Consider the following 27129-nt stretch of genomic DNA (forward strand, 5'->3'; position numbering starts at 1 on the left):
AACTATTGTAATTGTTTGGGGGCACCATGAACCACCTATAGAAGATGGCAAGCTTAATAAAGGTTGTGTGTATATTTTGACTGCTTCATTGACTGGCCATTCTCCTGTCTCCCTCTCCTGGACCCTCCTTAGTCTCTGAGATACAGCAATATTGAAATGAGGCCAATTAATAATTTTATAGTGGCCTCTAAGTATTCAAGTGAAAGAAAGACTCACGTGTCTCTCACTTTATTTTAATTAATTAATTATTTTTTTAAGATTTTATTTATTTATTCATGAGAGACACAGAGAAAAAGGCAGAGACATAGGCAGAGAGAGAAGCAGGTCTCCCATGGAGAGCCTGATGTGGGACTCAATCCCAGGACCCGGGGTCATGACCTGAGCCATTACGACCTGAGCCAAAGGCAGATGCTCAACCACTGAGCCACCTAGGCGTCCTGCATGTCTATCACTTTAAATAAAAAGCTAGAAATGATTAAGCTTAGTGAGGAAGGCACATTGAAAGCCAAGATGGGTCAAAAGCTGGGCCCCTTGTGCCAAGCACTTAGCCAAGTTGTGCATGCAGAGGAGAAGTTCTTGAAGAAAATTAAAAGTGCTAATCCAGTGGACACACAAGGGATAAGAAGGCTGATATGGAGATAGTTCAAGCGATCTGGACAGAAGATCAAACCAGCCATCATATTCCCATAAGCCAAAGCCTAATCCAGAGCAAGGCCCTGATTCTCTTCAGTTCTATAAAGGCTGAGAGAGCTGAGGAGGCTGCAGATGGAAAGTTTGGAGCTGGAAGGGGTTAGTTCATGAGGTTTAAGGAAAGAAGCTGACTCCATAACACAAAGGTATGAGGTGAAACAGCAAGTGTTGATGGAGAACCTACAGCAAGTTCTCCAGAGGATCAAGCTAAGATCACTAACAAAGGTGGCTGCACTAAACAAATTTTCGACGTAGACAAAACAGACTTCCATCAGAAGACGATGCCAGTGAGGACTTTCATAGCTAGGGAAAACTCATCGTCTGGCTTCAAAACTTCAAAGCACAAACTGACTCTCTCGCTAGGGGCTAAGGAACTGGCAATTTTAAGTTGAAGCCAATGCTCATTTAGCATAGTAAAAATCCTAGGGCCCTTAAGAACGATGCTAAATTTACTCTGCTTATGTATGCTCTATAAATGGAAAAACAAAGCCTGGATGACAGCACATCTGTTTACAACATAGTTTGCTGAATATTTTAAGCCCACTATTGAGACCTACTGCTCAGGACAAAAGATTCCTTTCAAAATATTACTGCCCATTGACAATGCATCTGGTCACCCGAGAGCTCACATGGGGAAGAACAAGGAGATGAATGTTGTTTTCATGCCTATTAACACAACATCCATTCTGCAGCCCATGGATCAAGGAGTCATTCCGACTTTCAAGTCTTATTATTTAAGAAATTCATTTCGTAAGGCTACCGCTGCCAAAGACAGCAATTTCTCTGATGGATCTGGACAAAGTCCATTGAAAACCTTCTGGAAAGGATTCACCATTCTAGATGTCATTGAGAGTGTTTGTGATTTATGAGAAGAAGTCAAAATATCAACATGAACAGGAGTTTGGAAGAAGTTGACTCCAACCCTCCTGGATGACTTTGAGGGGTTCAAGATGTCAGTGGAGGAAGTCACTGCAGATGTGATAGAAACAGTAAGAGAGCTAGAGTTGGAAGGGGAGCCTGAAGATGGAACTGAATTGCTGCTAAATTCTCTTATGATCAAACCTACATGGATTAGAAGTTGCTTCTGATGGGGGAACAAAGAATGTGGTTTATTGTATTTGAGTCCACTTCTGGTGATGATGCTGTGAGGATTGCTGGAATGACAATGAAGGATTTAGAATATTACATAAACTTAGTTGACCAAGCAGCAGCAGGGTTTGAGAGGATTGACTCTAATTCTGAAAGATATTCCGCTGTGGGTGAAATGCTATCAAACAGCATCACATGCTACAAAGAAATCATTCATAAAAGGAAGAGTCAATCAATGTGGCAAACTTCATCATTCTCTTATTTTAAGAATTGGCCATAGCCACCCCACCTTCAGCAATCCCCACCCTGATCAGTCTCAGCAGCCAGCATCACCAAGGCAAGACCCTCCACCAGCAGAAAGACCAGGACTTGCTGAAAGCTCAAATAACACTTAGCATTTTTTAGCAATAAAGCATTTTTTAATGAAGGCATGTACATTTTTAGATATTATTGCACACTTAATAGACTATAGTACAAATATAATTTTATATGCACTGAGAAGCCAAAAATATATTTGATTTGCTTTATTGCAATATTTTCTTTATTGCAGCAGTGTGAAACTGAACCTGCAGTATCTCTGAGGTGTGCCTGTATATTCCTATTTAGTGATGATTTTGCATTTAAAATACATTTGTGTTGTTTTTTTTTTCATTTGTGTTGTTGTAAATAAGGCCCCAGTTTATCTATATATGGCATTTTGAATCCTTTCTGCTATGACAGACATAAGTAAATCATTTCTATTGCAAAGGGCGTGAGTGCACAAACATTGCAGGGTATGGTGCTGACAACTACCTCAGAGTTATTTAATCAGAGCATGCATGGTGGGTGCCTGGGTGGCTCAATTAAGTGTCTGCCTTCAGCTCAGGTCATGATCTCAGGGTTCTGGGATGGAGCCCCACATCAGGCTCCCTGCTCAGCGGGGAGTCTGCTTCTCCCTCTCTCTCTGCCCCTCCCTTCACTTGTGCTCTCTCTCAAATAAATAAATAAAATCTTAAGAAAAAACATGCATGGTATGCAACCACCACCAGCAACAGCATACGCCTCTCCAGTAAGGCCAGGACGCTGCTTCCCCAGTCAACTGCAGGAAGAAATCCCACATCTGTAGGTTCTCATCCTAACTCCTCCCTCATCCTCTAAAAAAGAGTCCCATCATAATGTTTATAAGGTTGTGACTTCCTTGAGAACAGGCTTATCCACCTGAGAGCACCCAGCTCACCACTGTGAATACAGTAGGCACCTAAAATATTTCCTGAATTTTGCATGGGGAAAGGAAGGAACAAATTTCTTACTCATTTCTGCATCCATAGGTTTTACAAGTCAGAGGAAGTAAGATTCAGATTCCTGCATACATTTCAGCCCAGCAGTAGACTAATTTCAGGCTCCACACTCTGATGCTGCAGGATTGAGACAGCTAGCAGCTCAGCAGTGACTTCTAAGGGCAGGGACAGGTGGAAAGTGTAGGGAGATGGGGTAAGAAAGAGGTGACACAGTTGGTCTGAGATAAAAAAGATAAAAGGGTCAGATAGGAACAAGAAACCATAGTCACTGCCATGAATGGTCTCAAGGCAAGTGGGAGGAGCTGCCCTTTGACCTTCCCATATTTATATCTCAAGAAGCAATACTCCTTAGGGTTGTTCTCCCTTCAGGACTGCCTTTGACATTCATTCTAATTATAAACGTCAGAGTTGTTACCAACGAGTGATTAAAAAGCCGTAACTTGGAGGTTGCCAGGATAGTCCTGGATACTAAAGCCTCCTGAGGTCAGTCTTGCTATATATTTTCTTTTAGCTATTTTTTTTTTTTTACCATCTGATTTGCCAGTCATTTCTTTGACTCTGTGTGTGTGTGTGTGTGTGTGTGTGAGAGTGTGTGTGTGTGTGTGTGTGTGTGTGTGTTTAGGGAAAAATAACTTATTTCAGCTAAAAGAAAGCTTCCTTTTTAAGTTTTTACAAAGTCAAAAGAAATTCTGAATTTGAGAGTCATATCTTTAAGAATGCTCTGGGCTATTCTTCAAAGGTAGTTCTTAAAATATATTGGAAATAATGTAGTTGAGTTAAAAGCAAAGTACTAAAGTTTTGCCTTTAAAATAACTAGTATGGTATGGAGCCACTTCCTAGTTTTCATATAAAATCCTTGAGAAGCTAAATCCAAAACGAAAAAAAAAAATCTGTGCCTTTAAATTTTTTCCTGCTTAAAGTTTGTCTTTTTTTTTTTTTTTTGGTAATTTATTTTTGCATTTATTGTTGGATAATGATGTACTGCAGAAATATATAAAACACAAGCTGTCTCTTATTCTGTTTGGTGATAAAATGCTCAATTAAAAACAGGTTATGTTGCATGCCCTTGGCATCCTGTGCTGATTTCGTATTGTTCAGAATAGTACATGTCACCCTAAATAATTTTACACGCATCTGTTTTATTAGTAGGTGCTAATTAAACATGCATCTTGTGGAGTGACTTCACATAGGATCATTTTGCAGTTTCCTGTATTATTTATGTAACACTTTGTAGGATCTGTGGGTCACAGATCCTACTATAAACTTTTCCTCCTAAAATTATTAATGAAAAATGAAGTCCCTCTCTAATAGTATGTTTCCAGACATGCTTTGAAATATATTCCAGGGCGAAATTTAAAACAAACAAAAATATATTACTAATATACACTATATTATCCATTTTCCAGAAGATTTATAAGCCACTACAAATGTTCATTGGTTGAGAGTAATGCTCTCTTTTCAATGAAGATCCACAATTCTCCCCGGTATCCATCCGGTCCTACTGTCAGGACCAAAATATCCATGCAGATCATGGTCAGTATGAAGATGCCTGATGATGAGCTCTTCTGTGCCCTTACCTAACAGCTCTGCATGGCACAATAGATCGTATGCACTGCTCCAGTCTGGCCAACGTAGGGCCGCTTCTTCTGTCCCTGGCTTCTTTCCAAATATGTGTTAAAACTTCAAATCTTCAGCCATTAATCGTTTTAGAAATGGCCACTATCCTTTCTTCTGTTCTCCGTGCAGTGTTACGCCACCACAGTGGTCTATCATTCAAGTCAATCATTCTACAGCTAGGTCATGTAGGTAGTTTTGTAACTTTAGGGCCCTGGACCATCCTGGGTCTTGCTCTTTTTCTTTTTTTTTAAGATTTTATTTATTCACTTATTTTGGAGAGAAAGAGACAAGGCAGGGGGAAGGGCAGAGGGAGAAAGAGAGAATCTCAAGCAGACTTTATGCTGAACGCAGAGCTGGACACGGGGCTCCATCTCATGACCCTGAGATCATAATCCAAGCCGAAATCAAGGGTTGGATGCTTAACCAACTGAGCTCCCCAGGATCCTTATCCTTCTTGCTTTCTTTTCTGAAAAGAAAATAAACCAGCATTTCTCAGAATACTATGTCCATAAACTGAAAAAAAAAAAAGTGTCTGGGAAGTAAGTTTTGACTCTCTTGATTCATAAGGTGTATTAGTATATGAAAGGTTCTAAGAAGCCCTACAGCAAAGAAACTTGTTTGGCTCTGCTTAACTTAATGTCCCACAAGTCATGGGATCTGAGAACCTTTCTTATGATCATATGTTGCCGCCTTCAGAACTAGCAAGAAAATGTTTTGAGAATGCCATCCTAGACAATCTTTAATAGACTATTCTAACTATAATGGATACTCTAGGATTCCCTTCTGGGATTCTGCTGTTCCTCTCACAAAGGATCTGAATGCTTAGGTCTCAGCTCAGTTAAACTAAGTGACTCCATATAGTCAATAGTGAAAAAAAAAATTAAAAACTGGCTTAAGCTTGAATCTGGGCAACGGATCTGCCCACCAGTCCCATAGTTCATGGCATTTATCACACTCACACTGCAGAATACAGTACATTAAATCTCTTAACGAGTGACTAATACGCCACCGTGATGGGACAGACGCTTGGGGTTTTAGCCAAGTCTTGTAAATTTAGCAAAGAATATCAGAGCAACTCCTTCTGTTACCCTAAATGTCATGGACTCTTACATTTTCATGAAGAACACGCAGGTCTTGGTTTTAAAGGTCTTACACGAGCACTTTCATTGAAAATCATAAGGTTTGCATACACTGAGAACATGAATACTGCAGTTAGCCTATCTGGAAAGTTCCAGTGGGCACAGGGGATTCTGGAGGGTGGGGGTTGGGAGGTGCCCATTAGATCATACCTCAACACTCTGAGAGATCCCATGAGCAGATGTCAGGACCAATCCCCACAACGAATTTTTAAATATAACACATATTTTCTGGCTCTACTATTCTAGAATTGAACTAAGTAAACTACAAGACCCCCAAAAGCAGAAGCGAGTTTGAAGTTTGGCCTCCATGTTTTGCTCCACACACTTCACTACATCAGCATAATCTAAATAGCTGCTCTTCTAAGGAATCACTCCTTGTTTCTGAATCTAGACTACTTAATTCTTGCTGTGGTTTTACTTCAGCATGAAGTTCATGAGACAGAAGTCTGTGGACGGCAGACTTAGTTTTGAGATGCCCATATGTCTCCATGATTGCTGGCACCCTGCTCCACCTAGTTCCACCTGAGTTCTATCCTCATGCTTTGGTTTTGATTCTAACTTTGCTGTGCTCCTGACAGCTCAACTATTTTCAGAGAAATGGCCTCTTATCATTGGTTCTATCTTGCCTTGGCTCACCTAAATCTGGCCTCCCATCCTGAATCCAACTACAATTACAGAAAATACTATATCAACAGGTCCATTGAGGTGTGCTGGGGGCATAGGCAGAGAACAAAGAATGTCCAGTATGTACAAATAGACTAAGTACATAGCAGTTGGACTGAGTCATTTTGCAATCAAATGGCCATATTTGAGTATAACACTTGTGTAAGCCTCTTGGGTATAGTTTCATGAACTTGCCTTGTATATGAACTTGAGCCACCATGGATTGCTCAACTCAATGCTCATCTTCAGGAAGCCTTTCTTGACTGCCTGAGCCCAAAGAATCTCTTCTTTTTTTTTTTTTTTTTTTTTTTTTTAATTTAGATAGCTCCAGTTGTCTGCACCCGCTGCCAGGAACTTACCATTGTCTCTCACTGGATTATCCGATGGTCTCTTTGGCTCTATTTTTACACAGGACAGTCTTCCTAACTAGATGAGAAGTGTTATCTTAAAAATGTTTATATCTCCCACAATAAAATAACAAGGAAATATTCCCATAATTCCATCAATTAGTGTGACATGGAGCAATGAGATATCTATTTGAGCGAACTGGAAATTGAGATAGAACATGTGTGTTGAGTAGAATTGATGGAAAAGGAAGAAGAAGACATTTAGAGGCAGAATGAAAATGGTAAGAGGGAAGTTCAACTATCTGTTCCCGAGTCTGGTTTAAATTGAACATTGCCATCTTCTTTGTTCCTCAAGGCTTTCAGAATTATCTTCTTCTTTGCATAATTCCCTACACCAGACAAATTATACAGCAAGGGTCTTCCAAAAACTCCTAATGCCCCCCTAAAACAAGCACAACAAAACTCCTAGGAGGGGCACCTGAATGCCATAGTCGGCTGAGCATCCAACTCTTGATTTTGGCTCAGGTCAGGATCTCAGGATCTCAGGATCATGGGATGGAACCCTGGATAGGGCTCTGCACTCAGTGGGGAGTCTGCTTCTCTCTCTCTCTCTCTCTCTCTTTCCCTCTGCTACTCCCTCTGCTCTCTCTCTCTCTCTCAAATAAATAAACAAATTTTTTTTTAAATCCCAGAAATTCAGAGTTAGTGCCTCCCTACCCCTCTGACAGCTCATGAAATGCTCAACTAAGGTGAGAAGAAAACTCTGCCAAAAATTCTTTCCTCATCTCTCTAACTCAACATGAGCCTCAACAATCTTTTGGAAGCTAAGACTCGTGTTCCAAAGAGCACAGTGTCCTACTTAGAACGGTTGTAAAGTCAGAAACTCTCTTCTAATTATCACAAACAGTAATTTGGTTTTTCTTTGAAATAATTTATGCCTCGGAGTGATTAGTTTGCCCTCTTTACATATTCATATCTTTGTGTAATCTATTATCTGTAGCTATGCCTTTTCCAGTTTTGTAAAAAAAAGCATTTTTAGAAGGATAAGCACTGGTTTCTTCATGGTAATATTTGATTAACCTCAATAAGTGATTTGGCAAATTGTTTGCTTTTAAAGATGTAAATGTAAATGTGAGGGGAGAGTTTTCTTTCCAAAATAATTATGACGGTGCCCAGGTGACTTAGTGAGCCAAGATACTCCTAAACACTTGGGCCTAGCCTCACTTGGGAATCTGGCTGCAAAATGCAGAAAGACTCCTCAATTTACTTTTAGACTGATGGCTGTAAGTCTAATTGCAAATGAGTAGTTGCAAATGCCCCACTCCTCAGAGGCTAGGGCAATTTCCTTCCGTCTGTAATTATTAACAGGGGCAAATGAATGTCCATCTGGGAGGATATTAAGAAAGAATCCCCATAAAGAACTGGTAGCATAATGAACTCTATCCCAAAAATATATCAGATAGGTAGGCCTGTGGGTGGATCGAAAGGGAGACCTATATGGTTTTACAGTAACCGAAAGCAGCAAAAATTATAGAAGTCAGGACAAGAGGATGCCCCAGAAGTAAGACTCATTTATCTCTAATTATTGGTCTGCTATCTGTGTTCTCACATCTACCTCTACCTGATACTGTCCAGTGGAGTCAGGAGACCTATATCATATGCCTGGCTTTGCCTTATCCTTGCTGTGTGGCTGGGGGAATTTTATATCATCTCCGAGTCCCATCCTGGGTTTCCTATTCTGAAAATGAGGACAAAAGTGTGTTGCCTCCACTCAAGATGGTAGCCATGAGGATAATGTGTGGTAATTTTGGAACTGTCTCAGTGTCCTTAAGAGCTCTGTGTCTGCCTCATTGACAAGACAGGTCTAAGGGAGACCTCCCCCAAGTCTCCCTCCTTGTGCTCACAGATGGAACCTCTGTGCTTCCCTGCATTCTGCTATTTGCCATCCACCCCAATTACAGACTGCTCTGATGAGGAACTTCTGCTCCTCCCCTTGCCCTTCCCACATAATCTTCTTCCAAGTACTTAGAACTTCCCAAGATGGCCTTCAGCCAAAATGTAGTGTCCGGATCCTTTTTGATCCACACTCAAGAGTTCTAGACTAGACCATTTCAATCATACTCAACCCCTTGTCCTAAAACTCTGACAGGGACATGGCCTCAGGCTTCAGCTTGCCTGGAAGGGATTTAGGACCAGTTGATATGTGAAGGTGCTGTAGACTGTATAGTTCTACAATAATCTATTGTAAAGTGGCCACTGCCAAGGTCATTTTCATGGATAATCCAAAAGATCCTTATAGTTTATACAATACTGGGGTGTTCGCTGAAACTTCTAAGGCAACCATTCCATCTGTGGATAGCTCCAATGATTGAACTGGAATGTGGGTTCCAGTGTGGTTCAAGTGCTACTCATTGGTGCCATACAGAAACTTATCAGCATTCTGCATAATAATTATATACATATTTAAAGACATTTTCTTTTCTGGCCAAAAGAAATCTGTTTTTTCTCCTGTTGTTTCTCGTGGATATACTGCCTAATTCTGCATTGCCTTGTTTTCTTCTCTCTTAAACACCTCCAAAACAAAGCAAAACAAAACACCCACCTCCAGTCTTCCTAGCTTGATTGTACTACTAATAATGGCCAGTACTGACATTTAGCTAATAATCTGCCAACTTCTCAACAAGATTCTGATGGATGCTTTTGCGAAATTTTTAGTGAAGGTCCAAATACAGACTAAGAATGAAGTCCCAAAAGTCTAGCTTATTTCCTTATCTGCAAGCCTGGTGCATTATCAATGAGAGAAATCAATTTTATTTGACATGATTTATTCTTAGTGAATCTGTGCAGGTTTCTGGTGATCACCGCTTCTTCTCAAAGTAAGCCATTTTAGCATCTTGACCAGAATTCATTTTCATTCTCTTTCTAGAAAGCAGAATGGGTTCTCAGTTTTTGGACATTCCTTGTTCTCTTTAACTCCTCCCAGATTAATGACAACGTTCCAGCCATCTCTTTAACAACATCTCTCATTTTTATCTTTTGATAAGAGATGAAGGGAAGAACACCATTTGGATTAAAGAATAAATGCCTCTAACTGTGTGTGTCTGGGGTAGGCACTTTCTGTGTAAACCTGTTACTTCTGAGGTCCAAGAATTCTCTTCAGAGAGGCTGGTGAGTTGAGACAGGGTCCTCTACCGCTTTGAAAAGCCACAATCCACAACCCTCCTGGTTCACCCATGGTCCCAAAGAGCATGCATTATTTCCCGGTAGACAGGGTCCACAGCATGCATAGAAAGGAAATAATCATGAGCAGAATCAAGAGGGTTAGGCGAGTAAATGAGGGATGAAATGAATGAACATTAGAACCTGTGTTTTAAAACTTCCCAATGTGCAACGCCCCTAGAAAAGAGAGAGAGAACTATATTTGTCTCCGTATTTCTCCACTTGGGTTTGGCATAATCAGCAACATCTCTTCTGTGAGGGAGAAGACAAGTGTCTGCTGGTCTGGATTAAGACGCATTAACAGGGGAAGCATATGGTCATTCACACAGTGCCTGTTCCCACTCAGTGCCAAGGTTAACAAATTAATAAAAAGGAAGCGTACCGCGTAAATGTTGAACCTCATTAAGCATGAGATCATCACTCCGAGCTATCTTTGTTTTACAAGAATCTAAATGAAAGAAATGCAAGCCCCACTTCCATACATGCTCGCTGAAAATCACTCTTAGAATAGCTGATCATACTTCTGAGGACAGACAACAGCAGTTTTTAACTGGAAGATGGTGAAGACAGCGTCTGTTCTAAAAGAGTTTTATTGAGATGGTATTGGAAGAAACAGCGTTATTTATTTAAGTACTGCATTGCATTTTTCCTTTGTTCTTTCAACAGGTTAGTAATTACAGAAGTAGCGATTAGCCTTGATACAGAGTACACAAAACGATAAATGGATACTGTGCACAGTGGAGGGGCTCTGCCGTGCCAAGCTTATAATTTTCCGTTGGAGCTAATTATCCTTATTATACTGCATGACTCTTTTTTCTTGAATTATGAGTGGAAAAGTGCTGAATAGAAATTTTTTTTCCAAAGTGCCCTGAACTGTTCAGGGAAATGGGAACCACAAACAATGAAAAGCTTGTTAGACAATGAGAGCGATCATCTATAAAGGGATTCTGAAGGAACTTCTCTTTTCCTGCACTATAGAAATGTAAAGTGCTTATCAGAAAAATGATCTGGGGGGGTTGTTTTGTTTTTGTTTTTCTTTCAGTTTTCCCATAGGCATGATAAGAGAAAGAGCTAGATTCGGCCACCGGCCTCCTCCGCCAAACCAACAGGAAGAAAGACGGGAATGCTTGGATATTTGCCCAGGGCCAGGAAAGGCGTGGAGTATGGGGGTGCTGGGTTGAGACACAGGGGTACAGTGGAATTTGAAGTAACCTACCTATCTGTGAAGTTAACTCCCCAAGGGCCAGACCGCGGTGTGAGGAAAGGCGTGGAGATTCTCCCTGGCCCAAGTGCCACCTGTGAACCGAAGTGAGCTGAGAAACTCGAGTCTGCAATCCAGCTACAACAATCCCCCCTCTCTCTTTTCTCTTTTCCGTGGCCCCCTCCATTATACTGATGCATCTGAGCAGAATCCCACAGATGGTGCATGCTTTTATGAGCTCAATCCTGAAATTTAGTTTGAAATTTCCCCAGTGTCCTCTGTGCTTCTGTCTTTGCAACAGATGCACTTAAATGTTAGCAATTTATTTGTGGCCTGTGCTACAACCAGAGCTAAAGAGGGGAGAGAGGACTGTCATAGGAGGAGAAGCAGAGCTATCAGAGCAGCAGGATGCTCCACACCACCTCACGGCGGGCCCAGCCAGCGAGCCACACAAAAATCAATTTTGTCTTCCCCTCCCGTTCAAGTTGGCGCTATGCAGAAGATGTTCAATCCAATTATCCGGGAGGAAGTTCTCTGCTTTCTTTAGCCTATCCTGCTAGCTTTCCCACGTGACAACATCTCATTTTCCGTTGTTACCATTTAGCATGCCTCTAGATTCAGAGGGACGGGATGCAAAAGTTCATGAGAGTCCAGGAGGCAGATTCTTTTTAAGGACACAGGAGCTCTGTAAGGTGACACCATCTAAGAATACAGCGCTGGTTCCAGGGTAACGTGTGAGTCAATCCTTTTATTTAGTATGTCAACAGTTATATGCTCATTTAGCGGTACTAAAATATTCTTGAGCAGAAAGTTATGGGCTTTCTGTGTGGGCTAAGAAATGTCAGCCCAGATAAGCAGGCAATTAACAGGAGCATAATGTTATCTTCAGCTAAAGCAATCATCACACATGTGATTAGGAGGTGATATGCAATTTCCCGGAGAGGGGCATGCACTAGTAAAACATAATTAAGGCTGGGAAAATATATGGGGGAAGAAGTCACTTCCATTGTTTCACTGGGATAAAATCCCGTGTATGCTTGTGATATTATTACATAGGTCAGATAGGCCACTGGCCAAATTGTCCAGATCCCGTTCCCTGTCCAATGGTATTGGAAAAGCCGCTCTTTGACCCCATGGCTCACAACCTTCTGCCTTGATACAGAGTGAATCTGGTCACCTTCTTCACCTTCACCTTTTCCATAAGACTCTTCATTAAAATGAAGATGTTCCAATGTCACCAAGTCTAAGTTTTTAATCATTGTTGTCTCTAACGAATTGGGTTGAGTTTGAAGTTCCTTTAACAGCCAGCCCTGGAATTTTGAGTCTGCCATTTGTTTCTTGGATGACCTACACAGGTGATTTCGATCTGACCCTCAGCACCCTCTTTCATGAAGTGGAGACACTAATAGCACATATTTTAAAGTTCCTTAAACCACTCTGCAGGAATGTGGCAAACACCCCTTCAGTAAGAGGCTACACTAGTATCCAGTTTCTTTGCACACACAAACTAGGTCACGATGCTTGCCTGACGTGTCTGATCTCCAGTGGCCTGGTTGGTAAGTACAAAGCTTTAGAGTACTCCCTCACTCCTTCTGGTGAAAATTACTTTTCTAAGGTATTCAATTAGATAATTTATATTTTTTAAAAAGCCAAAAAATTAAAATTAAAAAAAAATTTTTTTAAAAAGCTTAGCACTCTTCGTGACATTCTAAGAGCTTGTAACAAACATTTGTTATTTATAGTCATCATCATCATTATCATTTTAAATAACAATATTTACATTTGAATAATATAGATTAAGTAAATTTATATTTAAATAATGACATAATTAATAAATATATGTTTAAATAGTAATTTTTTTTAATTTTATTTATTTATGATAGTCACACAACAGAGAGAGGAGAGAGAGAGCAGAGACACAGGCAGAGGGAGAAGCAGGCTCCATGCACCGGAGCCTGACGTGGGATTCGATCCCGGGTCTCAGGATCGCGCCTGGGCCAAAGGCAGGCGCCAAACTGCTGCGCCACCCAGGGATCCTAAATAGTAATTTAATATATTTATAATTAGTATAATTATTTTATAAGCATCATGATCATTTAAAATGAAGCAGCATGCATCACATAATAATACCAATATTGTACTCCTATATTATAAAAAGACAATGATGCCTTCACTCATGGTCATCACCATTTGCAAAATGTCAAGTAGAGAGGTTCGCTATGAGTATCAATAGGAAATAAGCTCCAAATGGAGAACGGTTTTTCTAAAATCCAGATCTGATCATATCACTCACCTGCTTAAAACCTTCCATGGCTCCCACCGTTCTTAGTTTAAAACCCAAACCTCCCAGTGAGACTTCAGGAGGACCTCATGATTGGCTGGATCTTGCCTCAACACGTCCCTCCAAGCACAGGCTCCTGGACTGCAGTGTTCTTTCTTCCCCTCAGCCACCTCAATGGCTGACAACCACATGGCCTTTAGGGGCTCACTTCAGGAGGACTTCCTCCTAGAAACCTTCCCAATTCTGCACGCCTGAATTGGCTGTCTGGCCTGTCTGATCTTACAGCCTGGTGGAGGGCTTTTATTTTTGTTTTTGTTTTCTGTCAAAGAATTCTCTAGAATTGCCTCTTTTCTTCTCCCTCACTAGCCTGGGAGCTCTGTGGGGGATTGTGAGCCTGTTGAATTCACCACTGTGTAAGCACTATGTACTTATGGTTCATTTACATAACAAATTTTCTTGAGTCTCTACATATGCAACGCTAAATCCTCCATCCTCTGTAATGTGAGCTGCATAGCTCAAATGGATTAGTAATTTAAAATTAGATTTAGCCTAATACACATACATACCATTCTGCTCAGATTGGCTTATTCTATTACCTTATGACATTAGGAAATTCTAGGTGGTGGTCAAGGTTTGGGACATCTGCCAATATCTTTACACAAGTCAGTTTTTACTATTAACCACAAAATGCCTTGGTGGGTGGGGCTAATGAGAGACAATCCCGGGAGGGCGGTAGGAGACAGTCTACTGCTTATTTATTCATTGGAGGGGTATGGGAGGAGGATGAAACCCCTCCCACCAAGCCATCCTAGTCCCCCAGGGGCTGGGTTTCACCAGGGAACCTCTGCCCTGGTGAAATCTCTGGCTGGTTTGGAGGGTTGGCAGGGTCAGCTTTAAGGATCCATGGTGGCCTCCCAGACTTCCCAACCTCACTTCCCAATTAAGTGTCGGAAGCCAGCTTCTGGAAATTCCAGAACACAGGAGCAGAGAGAGCTGGGCCTCCACACAGATCTTGCAAGGCTGCTGATCCTCAGAGGGCGTTCTGGGTTGTCAGGCAATTCTGACAGATGGTGCCATTCCCCCACTAAATTTCAACACCTGAAGTTCAGATTCTCTGATTAAGGGAAGGAGGCTTTGTGTTACTTGTTGACAGTTATGAGCTATAATCATGTTTAAATCTCCCTGCAAACTGTATCTGTTATGCCAAAATAACTCTGCAAAGGTTTACAGCCTGCTCAGAAGAGTAACTCCTGACGTTACTAGATTTTTAAACAGCTGAGATGTAGCGCTCAGGAATTTACGTCCATGGAGATTCATAGATTTTGTTAAGTATATACCTCAACCATAAAAATGAGAGGGGCCAATTTTGTTTATGCTCTTAGTTTATTGTTTGCTTGGCTAAAAGTCAGGTTGCCATCCTCCGAGAGGACAGAACATGAGTCAATGACTAAGAAAACTTAAAAAGGCTTAGATATGGCTGCTTTTAGCTTTCTGAATTGCTGGCGCCCACTTAAAATAACAGATGTGCTAATATTTCCCCTGTGTTACACAAATGCTAAGGGCAGTGGAAAGCTGATCTTCTCATATTTCTTAACAGTTTTAGTTCGATTATGACCCTGCACTGCAAATGCTAAGATCTGCTGGAGCTTTATACTATCATTATTTTCCTATCGGTTGAAGCTGACAGGAGATCAGTGAATGAATGGAAGACTCAGACACTCCTTTTCAAAGATTGTGAGGCTTCTGTTAAATTCTCCAATAGGACAGATTAATTATACTAATGTGCCAACATAATTATGATAAGGATGTGAATAAAATGAATGTACAGGAATAAAATGTATTTGCCTATGTAACTGTTGAGTTCTGCCCTAGGGGAAAAGAAGTCTGGTGTTTATGTTTAGTGATTTTTTATCTCCATTCTGTCAGAAGCAATGATCATACTGTTGCAGTTAAAATGCCATTCCCCTTCAGATAGACAAGCAGAAAAGTCACGTATGTCCCAGAATATTTCTACCAGGGGAGCATCCGTGTTGGCAGGAAAGGTCAGAGTGATAGCGTTAAGGTCACTAGTAGGGTTTTAAAAGCACAAGCTTCTCCAGTTCTTCTCTATTCTTCTCTACTCATCCTCTAAGTGCCTGACCAATGCCCCATTGTGAGGCAGCCACACAGCACTTGAAGAGTATGGCCAGATTGTACAGTTGGCTGCTTCTAGGGAGTAACTCAGGATGCCCTTTCTCTTGCCAAGCATTACAAACAAAGGCAAGCAAACGTCTGCCTGCTGGAAGAGTACACCATCTTGTAAATCACCTTGATGACTTAAGTCAAGTGATTCCAGCTCTCTGGAGGAGTCACTAAGTTCAGGCAATGCCCTGGTGGCACACACCACCTGCCTTGGACCTTTTTATACTCCCTTTTTCACTTCTCTTCCTGACATTTTTGCTCTTTGCTCTGATTTCTCTTCCCTTTTTTTTAAATTTTAATTTTTACTTTATTGTGATAAAAATACGCAACATGAGATCTATCCTCTGAACAGATTTTTAAGTATGCAAGACCGACTTATTAACTGTTAGGCACCATGTCGTATAGCAGATCTCCAGACCTCATTCATCCTGCATTACTGAGGCTTCATGCCCATTGATGATCAACTCTCTCTTTCTTACTCCACCTTACCCCGGGCAACCACAATTCCGATTTCTGCTTCTCCGAGTTTGATTATTTCAGATACCTCAGACAAGTGGAATCATGTAGCGTTTGTCCTTCTATGACTGGCTTTCCTCTTCCTTCTGACTCAGCAACCTTATACCACAAATTAAAGAGGGAGCAATGGACAGTGAGTTGAACTCCAAAGTACAGAGGCACTCTGTGATTTGATGTGGGGAGTTGGGCTTTATACTCCTCTTGGAAGTACACATCACTGTCTCCTGAAGCAGCTAAGCCAGGGAGCATCAGTTCTTGCTGACTCATGATTCCACCATGACTGGAGAGTCTTTGAACCTTAAAACCGGGGTTGTCTGTGGAATTATTAAAAACTTCCGAGACTTCTTTACAAGACTGAAATTACACCCTTTATTCTCTAGATCGTTCTGTTTTATGAGCTACAAAGTAGTTCTGTGACGGATCCACTGGTTGGAGTAAGCACAGGCCTCTCTTCCTGGTAGGACTCTGGTTCCGTTACATGGGGATTTCACTATTTCTCTCCATATTCTGGAAATAGAGGGCTTACTATTGTTTGTTGGTTTTGTTGTGTTTTGATTGAGTAATAGCCTTCTATCTTTTTTATTTATTATGTATTTATTTCTAGAGATTTGTTTGTTTGCTTATTTATTTATTTATTTATTTATTTATTTATTTAAGAGAGAGAGTGTGAGCAGGGAGAGGAGCAGAGAGAGTCAAGCAGACTCCACATGGAGCATAAGGCTTGACGTCGGTGGGTCTCCATCCCTGGGTCTGGAGATCATGACCTGAGCAGAAATCAAGAGTCGAGCACTTAACCAACTGAGCTAACCAGGTTCTCCAAGTGATAGTCTTTTATATGAAGTTCCAGATTTACTTTAAGATTTTGAAATAAAATAAAATAAATTTGTATGAGAGTTTTGGTTAGGTTTTGTAGATTTTTTTTGGTGAAAAGAATTTTTTTAAATTATCATGACCAACAGCTTCAGTTAATTATGGCTATTGATCTGTGTGATGTGGTGTGGTGTGGTGTGGCAGTAGTCCTTTTGACTTTTGCTCTATATACATCTCACTAAAATCATGACAAATTAGGTATAAGTTGAGTTATAACCATTCTGAGCTATAATAATCTGAAATTTAAAAAATTAATTTACAAAAACATGTATTACAAAAACCAGATTATCTTTTATTTTTAAGATTTTATTCATTTATTTATTTAAGAGAGAGAAGTAGTGAGAGAGCATGAGCGGGAGGTGGGGAGGAGAAGACTCTCTCCATCCCAGGACCCTAGGATAATGACCTGAGCCAAAGGCAGACACTTAACCGATTAAGCCACCCCGGCGCCCCTCAAATTATTTTTTTCTGTAATACCATATATTTATTAACCTTATAAACCACCTAAGCATTTATTAAGTATAATTGACATATAACATATCAGTGCAACACAATGATTTGATATTTGTATTGGATATTATATCACAGATATGATGAATCAATATTATGTTGCAAAATGATCACCACAATAAGTCCAGTTGACATCTATCATAGTTACAAAAAAACTCTTTATTATTGTAATGAGAATTTTTAAGATATATGCTCTTAGCAACTTTTAAATATGCAATATGGTATTATTAACCATGGTCACCATGCTGTATATTTCATCCACAGGACTTATTTATTTACAGCTGGAATTTCCTACCTTTTGATATATTTCACCCATTTCACTCAAGTTATCTTTTAAAAGTATATTTCTTCTAGAAATGTGTAAAATGCTGGTTATTCCAAAATGATCCCAGATGAAGAAATAGATTCAGTAAACGGGATACTTTTTATCGTGTAATAATACTAACATAGTATTTATGTATATTTTAAGCACTGAGTAAAATAATCTTATGGTCTCTAGCCATCATAGAAAATCAGCCGAGTCCCTAAAGGAACTTTATTATAACCTGCCCTTCCCCATACACACACACACACACACACACACACACACACATACACACAGAGCACATCTTTGGACATTAGCCTATAAAGCATCTCTAAAGGTCTTAGGGCCAATTAGCAGTTTCTATAAAGATCTTTACTTGTGGAATTACAGGGAGTCAGGCATGTCTTAAAAGTATGCTTAATATTCTTTAGTAGCTCATACAGAAATTTTAGCTGCCTTTTAAAGATAATTTCCATTTTAAAAGAAGCAAACAAGGGGAACATATACAAAAATTTCTGAGAAACACATGTACATTTAGAAACTCAACGTGTAAGTTTATCAACAGCAGTGGCAAGAGAATTGGACGCGGGTTGAAGAGAACTATGTTCTGTCCTTGTCCCACCAGGAACTCTGGTGACATGTGTACTCAATCTCAATTCTTTGAGCCTCATTTTCTTTCCCAGAAAAGGGAGATAACATCTTTCAGCCTCCTGGGGTTATTGTAAGGCCAAAATGAGAGGATTGACATGAAGCACTTTGAAAAGTTGAAATCTCTGAGTAAATGCAATATCTCATTATAAAAATAATCCAGACTCTGAAAGGTCTGGGGTCATTGAAAAATAAATAGATTATTCATAAAAAATAATATGCTTAGAAAGGTCAGACAATAAGTTCTATGGCTGTACATGTTCTTTTTAAAAAATATAGATTCTCTACCATTTTCTGATAGTTGAGCATCTCTCTCCAATTCCCCTCATGGCCTCTTAAAGAAAACTGTCTGGTGTTTCTGGGATTAACTTTAGCTAATTATTTAAATCACATAAGCCTAAGAGCTGAAACACACCTTTTTCTAGAAATTCAACTTAATGAGACACTTTCCCATCCTAGAATGGTTTTCTTTTTTTTTTTTTAAGGTTTTATTTATTTATACATGAGAAACACAGAAAGGGAGGCAGAGGCAGAGACAGGCAGAAGGAGAAGCAGATTCCTTGCAAGGAGCCTGATACGGGACTCCATTCCAGGACCCCAGGATCACGCCCTGTGCTGCAGGCAGACACCACTCAACTACTGAGCCAACCAGGCATCCCTAGAATGGTTTTCTAGTCTTGATTTTTCTTTCTTTTTAATCTTTTTCCCAATTATATAAGCAACATGTGATTATTTTAGAAATTTGAAAAATAGAGAAAAGCAGAGAAAAAGAAAATAAAGTTACCCAGAATCTCATCATGTCTTTGAAAAGTTACCTAAATCAAGAAGTAAAATGTCCCTCTTCACACCACTAGTCCCAATCCCCAGACACAACCACTGTTGTCCCTAGGAACATATCTATCCTTTCTTACTTCTCCCAACATCACCAGCCCAACAACAGAACATCCATATATGAACAGTAATAATCGAATCCAACTGCTTTACAGTCTTCCAACTTTCTATCATATAAAACCATAGCTTTACACATATTTTTTTCGGTTCTGTCCATCTGAAGCTATATTTTAGTTAAGAGCTTATTAACTCGATTTACAACTTTTCTGTACTGCCACAGATGGAAAGTGGCCTCCATCTGTGCTCTGGCCCCCAGGCTCCCCAAATGTGTGGGGCAGGTTTGCACCAGGGAGCCTGCTGTAGCGTGTGGTCCCTCGTCCCCTGGCTCTGGCTGGCCCTACAGAACCCCTCAGCCGCCATCCTGCCCTACATGTCAAGCCCAGTCCAGGACTTTCCTAGAAATACTGAGGCACTCAACAGAAGACTCAAATAGGAGAAAGTGAAAAAGGTGGCAGGGGACCCAACAGTACATTTATTCCTGTCCTAACAATTATGACACTGTATTATGAAAGCTTTTTTTTACCTAACCATTGCTACACAAGACTGTGAGCTTGTGAGGGCAGCTGCTGGGTCATGTTGCAGGCACAAACAATAGCTCTTGAAGCAGCAAAATGAGTGGCTGAACAAACAAGTGAGCAAATGAGAGTCCTGAAACCCTGAAGTGAAGTGGAAATACAAGATGACTTACGGCTCTCATCAACCCACAATTCTGAAAGCAGACCTCTGAGACAGTACGCGTGAGGCACCTTTGGCCACCTCATTTCACAGGCATATCTTCCCGTCTGTGAAAATATGAGTGTCATTAGCCTCTAGTCAGATGTGATGTTTCCACCCTGAGTATGACCACTAACACGGAGTGCTCTAGTGGAAGTGGTAACAGCTTTTTAAAATTAATGCATCATCCATATAGCTGAGATAAAACTTTGTTGCTTTTAACACTGTGGATGTATTATCAAGCTCCACTGTTTGTTCTTGAGTTTGACCGCATATCAGCCAGAATTGTGATTTTTTTTGACCCTTTGAAGTGATAATGCAGTAAGGAATCAGAAGAGAGCAAATATAAGGTAGGTAAGGGTCTGTTCATGCATTTTAAAGGTGGTAAAATAAGTCGTGTCAGCTAAATTCAGAGTAAAGTTGCTAGTGTTGATAAAATGGCAGCCAAAATCTAGGAGAGCGTTCTGCTGGCAGGCCCAGAATGACCATTTTTATCTCTAGGATCAATGTTTATACAATATAAAGGAATCATAAAACAAAAACACAAGCATCACTGAAATGTGGGGTCAATTTCTCAGCTTGCCTTTTGCAATCACAGAATCAGCCATGAAGCTGGGCTTGGATTTTCAGACCTATAATCTGGCAATTCTGTGTTTAGGGATTTTATCCTGAGGAAATAATCAGCAAGATGCACAGATACACAAAGATACTCATCATAGCATCGCTTATATTAGTGAAACACTGAAAGCAATGTTATATCCTACTCTAGGAGAGTGGATACACTAAATGTGGTGTTTGGAAACCAAAGGACAAAACATTACAAAACCATCCAAAATCACCGAGTAGGAGTACACAAAATCGTGGGGGGGGGGGGGGTAAATAATCACAGCATATCCCACAGCATAGTGTTAAATGAACAGTTTGTAAAACAGTATCCAAAGTGATTCTACTGTTGTTTATAAAATTCCCAGGTATGCATTGAAGTCTGACCAGAGTGTTACACAACAGCGTTTTACCGTGGTTATCACTGGGCAATAATTAGAGGAGTTTTTACTTCCATCTTTGCTCCTTTCTCTATTTTATAAATTGCCTATGGTGAACTTGCGATCAAAAAAATAAGATTTTAAAAAAGGATGACAGGGTTTCAATTTGTGATGTTGAAGATGATCACGTTCTACACTGGACTCCCATTCTGCAAAGATCCCACCCAACACTCTCCTTGCCCACTTCGTGTTGTTGGATTGTCTCACTAGGTTGGATGCTCTTTTGAGTGTATGTCTAGTTCATTTTCATGTTCCCAACAGGAAATACAGAAAAGCTCGCAAAACTATCCTGTGTTTTCTCAAAGATCCAGACAAAATTAACCTGGGGAAATCCTGAATTCTATGCCACCATGGAACATGGCCTCCATCCTCTCTTCTGGTATGGGGCACACAACAGTCACTTAGGTTTAAACATCATAGGAAACACAATGTGATGGGCTCCACCTGTGTCCGTCTAATTTACATATACTTTCATAAGCATTTTACTATTTACTGTAGAGGCACATCACTCAAGTTTAAATAAATAGTTGATGAAACATGGTATTGGTGGCCATTTCAATAAAACCCTGAGAATTAGTCCCTTGTTCAGAACATAATCCTCATCACTACATTATTTCAAAGAGGAATCAAGTCTTTTTAAAATCTTTTTCCAGGACTGGTCCCTCTCAGGAAGTGAGAGAAATGCCTTCACACCAGCGGTTCTGTGTTCTTTACCGGAGTGGGGGGTGGTGGTGGGGTGGGGGGTAGGGGGGAGGGAGTGCCCATCACTCTACCTGAGCCCTTGAGTGGCCCTGTTGGTAAAGATGCATTTAACACACACCTTAGGAGATTTATGAGACCCAATCAGTGTCACAGTGACCAAGCCCGTTTCTTGGAAGGTCTGTAGCAGGTTTAGACATTCGTGCATGTGACTCTCTGGCAGGTAATTAGGGACAATGCAACTGGTCTAGACTGGGACTTTTCTGATTCCAGCACACTGAGCCAATCGATATGCATTCATCATTACATGCTTATTGTTAACATGATTCAGCTTCAGTGACTCATTGGCATCACACACAGGACAGTCTGTTGTGTCTCGAGACAGGCAAGAGAGTTTAAGGAATTAAGAAACATCCCCCCCCTTTTTTTTTTTGCCTAAAGGTGCTGAATACTCCAGTGATGAGCGATGAGACCTCACTTGTGAGGTAGAGAGCAATGCAAGCTAATGAGGTATTTCGTTCAGTGTGCGGATGGCTCCTTCTCAGCATTGTCTGCATGGCTGAGCTAGCACGCAGCATATGCTGCTTAGAATTGTAATTATTTTTCATTTATAGATGCCTCAGCCTTCCAACTTCGTTATATGCTCCAGAAGGGTAGGGGCCACATTGCTTCCGTCTGGGTCTCCAGCACCTTACACCCAGCCACAGGGAGAGTAGGCACCCGGTAATGGTGACCAGTGATGGTTGTATCTCGGTGACTGTGATGGTGCTACTGGCAAAATCTGCTATGCTGACCAAATAAAGGTAAAACTTTTAAGAGGTGCTGTCAAGCTTGATTGCCCAGTGAAACTTCTTTGGCCTGCTAATCACTGAAAAAAACAGGCTCTCTCACTCATATGAGATTTCCCCTCCTTCCTGTTCTCAGCTAGAAATACCATGAGAACAGACTGTCTCACAGTGTTTTCAGATTTCCACTTCTAGTCCCTGCCAAAAGCAGGAAGTGCAGAAGTGGGCGATAATTCTTTTTTTCTTTTTAGAACACTTTATTAAAGAGTTTTGGTTGTTACTTGTTTTTCCCCTTGAACCTCATTAGAATTAATTTGAGCAATACTTTGAATTTGCATAATGATTTTCTTATAAGGCACACAAAGGGTTTTGCTTATCAATTCCACTCCACAGGGGAAGGTAGAAAGAGTACAGAGGTACAGAATATTAGAGTTTGAGGGCACCTCGGGGATTTTCTACTCCAGCTTTTTTTTTTTTTTTAACTAATGAGAAAATTGAGACCCAGAATTATCACTTGTGAAATTTCTTGCCCTGTGTTGGCACCTACCCCCTTGAGCCTCACACCGTCATTCCTCTTCCCTTCCTACCACAGAGTGACACCCTTGTTCCTCTCATCTTACACTCATACCACCTGACCTCCCACTCACCCACCAAACCCCACCCCTATCTACTCTGTCCTTTCTGGTCTCCTGCTCCTGATGCATCAGTCACGCTTTCATTTGGTGGGAATCAAAAGCAGATTACCATCACTAAAAGTGCCAAGAGTGGTTCTTCACTGTGTCTGACAATACTATTGAAAATGGAAGGAGAAAGGAACAAAAGAAAAGAGGAAGAAAGGAAAAAAAAAACAGTAAAATATGAAAGACAAAGAGAAGGAAGCATAGTTTCATCAGGGGCCAGGGAAATTATTTCCCTATTACTGGCCTGGTATCTTCTTTCAAAACCCTACGAGGTCTCAAAATGCCAGCTGTGGTTGCTGCTCTATGCAAGGTGCCATTTTGGTTCTATCTCCTTGAGGTATTTATCCTCCCTCACCTTGCTCTGCTATTATCGCCATATATGATGAGTGTATCAGAGCCCAAAGAGGTCAGTCCTCCAATGAGAGCCAAGGTGAAACCAGAAGTTGGCCTTCTAGGGGCTATGGGTTGAATTGTGTTCCCCACAAAATTCCAAAGTTGAAGCCCTAACCCCCAGCGTGACTGTATTTGCAAATAACATTTTTAGGAGACAAAGTTCAGTGAGGTCATAAGGTTGGGACCCTAATCCAATAGGACTCGTGGTCTTACAGAAAAGAAAGAGTTCTGTCTCTGTCTACCCCCCAACCCCACCTCTCAGAATTCCCAGAAGAAAGGACATATGAAGACACAGTGAGTAAGGGGCCATCTACAAGACACCTCAACCTACTTCGTAGGTATAATGATTTCCCCTCATTAGGCTATATCTCAAGTAACAGACCTAAACTAAATTGTCATAGGACTGAAACAAAGTGACAACACAGTGCAGGTCGCAAAAAGGCAGGTGAACCATGTTCACTCCAAGGCAGATTTCCTGGGAAGCTCACACAGCTATAGCTTTAGGATGCACACACTTGCATGGGCCCTTTCCTAAGCCTGGAACCTGATTCTGTATTCATATATTTTTACTTTTTAAAATAGAGCCATCTGTCTCTCCTAATTGTATGTATCTCACACCCCACATCTCACTCTTGCACCCAACAAGTATTTATTTTGCTGGGTTTTATGCTGGACACTGAGTGTATTAGGTAGGGAACAAGACAAGGCTGTCACAGCACAGTGAATGAGTTTCATAAATAGATTATTTGTATAATTTAGGTAAGAACCATCAAAATATGTAATAGTGGGGATGGGAGAAGAGGAGGGAGTCTATGCCCACTCCACAGGGTCTCAGTAGATACAATCTGGATCTAGCTTGCTCCTGCATGCCCCCAAAGGCACCAGCGATGAGCACACTTCAGAAACTGGAGGAAAACATATCTATTGAGGACTTGCTTTGCTTCAGAGAAAGTACTCAGTATTTCACATATGTTATCTCAATCATTTCCTTTTTAAAAAGGGATTTATTTGTTTTAGAGAGAGAGAGAGTGGGGGAAGGGACAGAGGGAGAGGGAGAGAGTGTCCCAAGCAGACCCTGAGCTAAGCGTACACCCTGATGCTCCAGTCTTGATCTCACGACACTAAGATCACAACCTGAACTGAATCAGCCACCGACTGAGCCACCCAGGTGCCCCTCAATCATTTCTTACATCCATGTGGCATTAGCACTATTATCTCCATTTAGTGAGGACATGAGGCTCAGAGAAGTGAAATGATCTGCCCCTGGTGGGGCTACCTTTATTACTTTTACGTCCAGTTCCACCTGACTCTAAAGCTTACAAAGCTTCCAGTTTGCCAAACCTACTGATGAGTCCCTACGGCTAACAGTAAGGGAGGAGGTGATGGAGGGAGAGCGGAGAAGGGATCCTCAAGCTTTCTGACTTATTCCTCCACAATTCTTCAACTGGCACTCTTTCCACATTGCTCTTACTCACGTGGGGTCCAATTTCAGAGTGCAGTGCACAGTGACTGCAAGTGAGTGCAGGCTTCGGGCATCATCATGCCTTTAAGTGCTGTGTTCCAGAACTTCCTCTACTCTTTAAAGGGCTTTGAGCTCTGTAACTCTTGGGTTTTTAAATCCACGAACACCCTGATTTATATTGATTCATCCTTTGGAGGCCTAATTCTATGAGAAAAGGAAATCATTCGAATTTTGAACATTTTGGAACTGAATTAATCATGCCTCACTATAAAATCTTCACCCCACATAGCCCTTATGTAAGCTCTTTTCCTGTGCAGACAAAAAAGAAAGAAAAAATTGTGTCAAATGATCATAAGCCACTTCTCCTCTGGCTATGAGTATAACAAGAAGTACTAGTATGACATGCAGTTTTTCTCCTTTTATCTTCTTAAAAGACCAACCAGAAATCCAATGTGAAAAAAAAATCTCATGTGATACTAAGTTTGCAAATTTAAACTAGGAGTTCTGTAGTCAAGACATGTAAAAGTTTCCATAGCAACATGAACTCTCATCTTTAGGATTTTCAGTTCTATTAAAGCCATTAAAATCATACTTTTGTGTATACATCAAATATATATACAGTGTGGTCAGAGTTAAGGTGGAGGCTTGTTTTCCGCATTTTAATTCTAAATGATTTTTGTTATGGATCCATATACCTAGTTTGAGAGTGCACCTTTTGTAAAGGGATACTATTAAGCGGCAGGTTGACGTCTTTTGTTCTTTGCCTCGTTTTTTCCTCTTTTTATATTACACTCCTTCAATAACTGGGATGCCAAGGGGATGCAACCTATCAGAGCCCGACTGCTATAAGCTACACCAGAAGCCCACCTTACTGTAATTGTGGTGCCACCCCCCCTGCCTCCCCACATAATGCAGATCCAGCTTCCTCTGGGAGCCAAGACAGAGAGTGGCCAGGACTAAGTATAGGTTCTCCCGGATTCCCCTGGACTGACCTACTCACACAGGCTGCCTCCACAATGTGTTTCCGGATCACTTTTTAAAGCTGGGAAGGAAATTGGCTCTGCCAGAGGTCACAGTCAGCCAGCTCCGGGAGGAAAAAAAAAATGTCTCCTCAAACTAAATCTGAGTAGAGAATCTAGTAAAATCCTGGATCAACTGGAAAGGGTAGTTGTACTCAAGGTTTCATGAGCTATCCATAGAAAATCACACATGTAATGAACATTTCCTTGAAGCAAAAAAAAAAAAAAATCCTAATAATTGTAAATTCTTGCTCTCGGTGTGGATGGTGTTTATTTTTCCAAAATAGGGTGAAGCAGATGGGGATGGCAAGGATGCCGGCAGATTCCCATGAGTTCCCCCAATATGAAGCCGTGTTGGACAGTTGAGGACATCTGGAGTGAACATGGGGGAGGGAAAGGAACATTTCTTCAATGCACTTTTCGTCTGAAATAGTATCACGGTGTCATAGCCACGCAGAAACCCTGAATGGAGCAGACGAATGGATGTGCAGAAGGCTTAAAGTGAAACCAGCCTCCAATGATTGGGGCTATTTTTAGTTTTCTAATGAAGAAAGCAGCTGTATTCAGAAAGGCTGTCACTCGCTGCTTATGAGACCAATTTGTTCTGTTCCGGGGGTTCCAGCATTCATCACCAGCGAGGCTCCCTTGGGAGCCTCCCAGAGGGGCCCAGAGAAGCTGTTACCATGCATTTGGGGTTTTTAAAGGATATGGAGAAGATTCATGAGAATCTTAGTTTATAGACCTATTACGACTGGCAACTAACACGCTAAATAATAGGCTAAGCCTATGCCTCTCTGGTACAAACCAGGTCTCCTACAATTCGGTTTCAAAGCCTGAAGGAGCAAAGGACACAATCCCAGCTTACTCTTTTGATGACCTAAGTGGCGAGGC

General features: G+C 40.9%; 1 long non-coding RNA gene across 1 annotated transcript in view; it reads right to left on the reverse strand.

Annotated features, from left to right (window-relative positions):
* Positions 1 to 13650, reverse strand: part of LOC121499467 — a 45081-nt gene extending 31431 nt beyond the window's left edge. The window contains exon 1 of the long non-coding RNA XR_005990133.1: positions 13536 to 13650. This is a non-coding gene — a long non-coding RNA (uncharacterized LOC121499467). The remainder of the gene's footprint in view (positions 1 to 13535) is intronic.
* Positions 13651 to 27129: the final 13479 nt, after the last annotated feature.

Source organism: Vulpes lagopus, chromosome 10 (assembly GCF_018345385.1).
Source record: "Vulpes lagopus strain Blue_001 chromosome 10, ASM1834538v1, whole genome shotgun sequence".
Taxonomy (NCBI): domain Eukaryota; kingdom Metazoa; phylum Chordata; class Mammalia; order Carnivora; family Canidae; genus Vulpes; species Vulpes lagopus.